Source organism: Limanda limanda, chromosome 6 (genome assembly GCF_963576545.1).
Source record: "Limanda limanda chromosome 6, fLimLim1.1, whole genome shotgun sequence".
Taxonomy (NCBI): Eukaryota; Metazoa; Chordata; class Actinopteri; order Pleuronectiformes; family Pleuronectidae; genus Limanda; species Limanda limanda.
This window is the reverse complement of record NC_083641.1, coordinates 346,209-353,229: the sequence shown is the minus strand read 5'-3', so window position 1 is coordinate 353,229 and position 7,021 is coordinate 346,209.

Here is a 7,021-nt window from a genome sequence, read left to right as displayed (position 1 = left end):
AATAAACAAAAACAAGAAAAGCACGAGAGAGCGACACACCGTGGCAGCCATCAGCGGCGCCATCTTGAGAGAAAAGAAAAAGAAAAAAAAAAGACTACTAGTAGCATATTTATCCATGGCAAGTAGTTTCTCAGAAATTAATTAATAAATATTTAAATAGTTAATAATTAAAATAAAAATAAATTATGTGTTGGGCAGTCATTGATGCAACAGTATTCAAATACATCATCCTACTTAACAGTTCGTTCAATTAAGGCAGTGGTTCTCAAAGTGGGGGGCGCGAACACTCTCCAGGGGGGGCGCGATGTCACAGACGGAGAAAATTTTTTTTTAATTTTTTTTGTATTCATTGCTTTATAAACACGTGCACGTGCAGTAGGCCTATTCGTAGCCTAATCTAAGGAGTAGTTTGCTGCACAGTCTTTTTAGAAAGCTCGTAGCCCCAAGAGCTAGCCTACTAGCTAGCTAACTTCTTCCAACTGCAGCTAGCCCTTTTCTCCTTAACACCTACTTTTACATCTTCAATCATCCAACGTGTTGCAACAAATAAAACACCAGCACTTGAATACTATTCTGTGCTGTCCCTGTCTACATTGTGTACTGTTCTTTTTGTTAGAAACCATTGCCTAGCACAGCCTTATTCATTATTCGTGTGCAAGTCGCTCACAGCCACACATACAAACACACTCACAAGACCACAACGTTGCAATTAAAATTTTATTAACTTCACACACACTGTACTATGGACAATTTTCTGATTCGTAAAAGTCAGGAAACCGATGCGCCAGTTGCGAAGAAGCCAAAGCTTCGCAAATATGACGAGAGCTATTTGCAGTTTAGTTTCACCGTCACTGGCAGGACTGAGCAATGTCCTCAGTGTGTTTATTTATGTGCCGAGGTGCTGGCAAATGACAGCATGACGCCGTGCAAATTAAAAAGGCACCTCGACACCAAACACCCTGACTTGAAAGAGAAGCCTGTGGACTTCTTTAAACGTGAACCTGATGGCCTCCAGCAACAACAAGCCACCATCTCCAAGCAGTGTCTGGAGGCATCGTATGTAGTTGCTCATATAATTGCTAAACTTGTCAAACCCCATACAATTGCAGAAACACTGATTTTGCTGGCCGCGCAACACATGTGTTGAATAATGATAGGAGAGAGTGCAGCTGCTAAACTCAGCGCAATACCTATGTCAAATGACAATGTGTCACGCCGAATATCAGAAATCCCTAATGATAAAATAGTAATAATAATTGTCTGTATGGGCCTAACAATAACAAGAGCCTATCCTTGACATGTCAGGCCGATCGATAACAATATGCTATCTATCTATCTAAATATGGTGGTGTAGTTGAGGGCGGCGGGGGGCCCCCAACTACCCTTAATCAGCTTTGGGGGGGCCCAGCTTGCAAAAGTTTGAGAACCCCTGAATTAAGGGTATAATAATTTAGTTATCAATTATGTAGTAAGCAACCATTGGACAGTTGTAACCCAACATTTTTGGCACTTAATCAACAATTATTAATATTATCAATAGGTTTTGAAATTTAATCAGAAAGTAGCAACTGAACTTATTAAGAAGTAGCCTACAAACAAAACTCTAACCAATGAATTTTATAGAGCAGCAGAATGTTGGTTTTAGAGGGCAAATACACATTCACAGTCTTGTAAGAACATTTATTAAAACTCCAGTGCTCACGTTACACAAAACAGCGCCAACTAAGTTACACACTTGGACTTAGAGAAGTAGAGCTACAACAAATGCCAGAGGTGGATGGGAGACAACAGCACAACATTGTTGGTGATAATAAGGCACAAAACACATGTGCCAAGGTAAACAAAGAATACACTAAGGAAAGAAGTTCTTGATCGAAAGAGAGCCGAGATTTCGCATTGATCAGTACTTTCTAAGAAGTTTATCAAGTCAGTAAAGTGACGTCCATCAACATGACTCAACCCAAAGTCTGCAGACAATCAGCCCCCTGTATCTGTGGAAGTTACCTCAAGCACAGAAGCCGTTGCAGAAGAGATCTAAAGTGGGACAGTTTTTAATTTCAAAAGGCATAGAGGTGATGATGTTTGACCTACTGAGAGGGCCATATGGCTTTCATAGTACTGCCATTTAAGCCAGTCAGATTTACCTTTAGCCTCAGTGTACCCTCAAGTTCGGCCTGTATTGTGCATTACAATACTTGATGAGGCTAAGGTCCCTAACGTCCACAGGTGGCCGATAAAACACTCACTAATATCTACTGGTAGTAGGTAAGTAAATGTGTGCAGAAGACCTTCAAAAGTAAAAGGGATATTCACCCTCTTGTCCTATATTATGAAAAAAATAAGCTTGTCGCATTTTAAAGTAATATTGTACAACAATTCTGAAACGCTTGATAATTTTCTCCCATGCACAACAGAGGAAAACTTAACATAGGCTGAAAGTAGCAAGCAAACATTAACTGTGAGGGCTGCTAGGGTTATTTGGGTTAAATAGTTAGCTAGAACACTCTCGTGTTTTGATTCAGCCAAGGATGCTAAAACAAATACTAAAACCTAACAGGAAGTGTTATAATTTTTTCAATTTATACAAAAAAATCGATCGAGACCTGGCAAACAATTCATTTCTCACCTGGTGCTTCTTCATTGGGTCTCGCTTCATGCTGGATCATCAATTTTCTGATCTCAACAAGCCTGTAACCATAACTGAGTAGACAGTACACAAATCAGAAGCTGCATGCATACCTTTTCATTTTATTACATCATCATGTAGACATCTCACAGATGGTATTTTACAATATTTTAAAATTACAAAATATTAATCCATTTTCATCAAATCATTAAATAAAAATTACAAACTACTAATTTGTATTTCAAATATCATAAATACTGCCCATTTCTGAGTCTATTGTAGATGTGGGCATGAAGAGTTTACCCCAGACCTTGACTATTTATTTTGATATTTTTGGTTTAAAAAGAAGCAGATATTTTAAATGAATGTGACTATGGGGTGATCAAACTGGGTCCCAAGAAGCCGCATCTTCTGGTGCTGACATTTCTGTTTTGGAAAGGGTAATGCTCGAGCTGTCTCTAGCTGCTTGACCGACAAGTATTTCACTGTGCTTCTGTTGTTCCCACAGGTTGCCAGGATTTGCCATGGAATCTCAACGGTAAATTCATATTACTTTGTTACTTTAAAATATTAATAGATAGTTAACTATCTATCTAATTATTATCTTTAAACTGACAGCATTGCTTCTTTCGAGAAGTGATTCTGTTAAAGCTTACTTGAACTTTGTTGCCTTCAGCCTTGTGTTTTTTACTATGTATTTTTTATCTTTTATAATAAAGTTGGTTTTGAAAAATAAATCGGGGTCTAAATGCAGTGTTATGGGTAATGACTCGTAGACCGCAACTTCAGTTCACACAGTTAACTTTACTGTTAGTACATAACTTCGACAGCACTCTCAGAACAACAACATCCCTTTCGGTCAGCCTGTCGTACAACTGCTGTGCATACTTCAGTAACTACAGCCACAGCTGGTGTGGCTTATACACAACATGCGGGTCTAAAACATTATGAATTCCTTATTGAATTCTCTACCACATCCGGCCCACAGGACCGTGGGCTGCACTGTCACTTCACAGCAACAACGTTCATGGTTCGGTCCAGCTCTTTCGGTTTACGAACGATATCGATTTATATCAAAATATACATCAAATAACTACTTCTTTCATTACTGCTTCAGAAGGTAAAAAAGATTAGTGGTATTACCTGTCTTTGTGGGACCATGCTTTTTTTTTTTTACAACTTTATTTATCATTTCTCCATGTTGAAAACATTTACATCATTAATTATGCATTTCTTACAAAAGTTGCACACCTGCCCCCCGCCCCAACCAGATGGCATCCCAACAAATAAATCCACAAAAACACTCACGTATCACACTGACAGACAGAACACCAAAAGAAGAAAGCAAATATAGACAAATACAAAAAAGAGACAGGCCAAAGGAAAAAAAAAAATAATAATAATAGTAATAATAAATAAATAAATTTAAAGAAAAGACTCAAACCAATCTATGTTGATCATTATGTTCATAACACCAACATCCAGGACCTTTAACATAAGAAAAAATTCCCAACAGTCAGAATATAAGCATTGAGAAGACTAGGAAGGCAATCAGAGAAGGAAAGAGGGAAAGATAAATACATATTAAATAAGAACAAGGATTCAGGCAAAAGGCAAACTCTTGATATGTGTCATGAACTGTGACCAGGTTCTGTCGTATTTAACCTCCGACCCGTGTACTGTATATCTAATTTTTTCCAGAGCCAATCCCAACATCACCTCTCTAATCCAATGAATATAGGCAGGAGGATTCTTCCCCTTCCAATTCAGCAGAATCAGACGTCGGGCATGCAATGATGCAAAGGCAATTGCATTTTTATGGAGACGGGACAGCTTTAGCTCCTCCCTTACTACACCAAAGATAGCTATCAAAGGGTCAGGCTGCAGTGTTTTGCCAGATATTGCTGAGAGTGATTGGAAGACTGAGGACCAGAAGCCATACAAAGATGGACATGACCAAAACATGTGTCCTAAAGAAACAGGAGAATATTGACATCTAGGACAGTTTGGTGTAACATTAGGGTATAATTTAGACAGTCTATCGTTAGAATAATGCAACCTGTGGACAACCTTAAATTGAATCAAGCCATGTCTGATACAGAAAGATGATGTGTGTATACGCTGTATGGTATTTTTCCAGGGGTCTTCTGGTATTACTTCTCCAACCTCTCCCTCCCATGCTGCCTTAATTTTGTCCCACGAATGAGGGCAGCCATCCAGAATTAAAGCATATATTTTTGATATTGCTCCTTTATTGAGTGGATTAACATTGAGCACTGAATACAGTAAATCTTTAGAGGGTGGGGATGGGTACCCCGGGAAAAATTTAGAGGCAAAACTTCGAGCCTGAAGATATCTGAAGTAATGAGACTTTGGTAGATTATGATCTCCACATAAAAATTTAAATGATGCAAAGCCATCATCGGTAAAGAGATCCTGAAAGTAGACCAAGCCCCTTCTGTGCCAAACTGCAAATGCCTGATATATTTGAGATGGTGCAAAAAGATAATTAAACATTATTGGAGAGAAGCTACATATATTTGTCAAATTAAAATGTTTTCTGAACTGACGCCAGATCTTAATCGAATTTTGGACCACCAAATTTGAGTTCAGTCCAGGTGCTTTGATATTTACTGTGAGAGGGGCAGTTAGGACCGAAATCGGAGAAACTGGGAGTGTAGCTCCCAGTTCCATATCAGTCCAGACCGGACCCTCCTTATCTGCGAACATGGTAATCCAATGTGTCAGCTTGACAATATTAGCTGCCCAATAGTAAAATAAAAAATTAGGTAAACCCAAACCACCATCAGATTTCACTCTCTCCAGGCTTGCCTTCTTTATACGTGCAGGTTTTTTATTCCATATGAACACAGAAATAAAGCGATCCAGCCTAGCAAAATAGGATTTTGGGAGAAAAATGGGAATCATTTGGAATAAATAAAGAAACCTGGGCATTACAGTCATCTTCACTACATTTATCCGCCCTGCCAATGAGAGTGGGAGATTTGACCACCTATCCAAATCAGTTTTGGTACGGTCCAAAATCGACCTAAAGTTATACTGAAAAATAGCTTTAATTGAACCTGCTATTTCTATTCCCAGATAAGTAAATTTGTCATTTTCAATTTTAAAAGGCAAATTTTCATAAGTGGTCTGTTTTGCCAGATTATTCAGTGGAAATAATAAAGATTTTGACAAATTAACTTTATACCCCGATATGCTACTGAATTTTTGCAACCAGTGGAGAAGGTAGGGCATGCTCTCAGTTGGGTCTGATATTTGCAAAAGCAGATCATCAGCATAAAGCAAAGTTTTATGGTTTGTTTCACCCCTGGATATACCTTTTATCCTGTCATCTGATCTAATAGCAATCGCCAGTGGTTCTATCGCAATATCAAACAGAAAAGGCGACAGACAGCAACCCTGTCTTGTACCTCTGTGGAGCGGAAAATATTCCGAAATCAGGCCATTTGTCCTGACTGCCGCCATGGGTGTTGAATATAGGACTTTGATCCACTTACAAAAAGTTGGTCCCATTCCAAATTTTTCTAAAGCTGCGAAAAGATAGGTCCATTCAATTCTGTCAAACGCCTTTTCAGCGTCAAGGCTTACAATAACTTCAGGTTGTACTGTTGAATGGGGGGAAAATAACACATTAAATAATCTTCTCACATTAAAAAATGATTGCCGCCCAGGAATGAAGCCTGTTTGGTCCTCATTAATAATGGTAGGAATAACAGGGTCTAATCGTTTTGCAAGAGTTTTAGTTAAAATTTTATAATCACAGCACAAAAGACTTATTGGCCTATATGAGCTACACTGTACAGGATCCTTATCTTTTTTTAGTAAAACTGAAATTGTGGCCTGGGTAAGCGTTTGCGGCAATCTTCCATTAGCCAAAGATTCATCATAGACTGATTTCAGAATAGATGCGAGTTTTGAAGAAAATTCCTTGTAAAACTCTGTGGGGAATCCGTCCGGACCTGGCGCCCTTCCTGTTCGAGACAATCTGATGGCACTCGTTATTTCCTCAAGCGACAATGGCTGCTCTAGAGATGACTGAGCATCTGGAGAAAGCCTTGGGGTATCAAGAGAATCAAGAAACGAGTAAATCTCAGATGAGCTACCATCTACCTCTGACTGATATAGAGTAGAATAATATTGCTTAAACTGGTCATTAATGACTCTGGGACTGCGAGATATCGAGTCAGCGCCTGTATTAATTCCTGGGATAATTTGTGCAGTTGACTGCTGTTTAAGTGCAAGGAGTCTCCCCGCTTTATCTCCATGCTCATAATATACCTGTCTGGATTTAAAAATATTTTTCTCGGCTTTCCATGTCATAAGCTTATTGAATTCAGTTTGCAACAGTAATTTCTCCTTAAAAAGATCTGG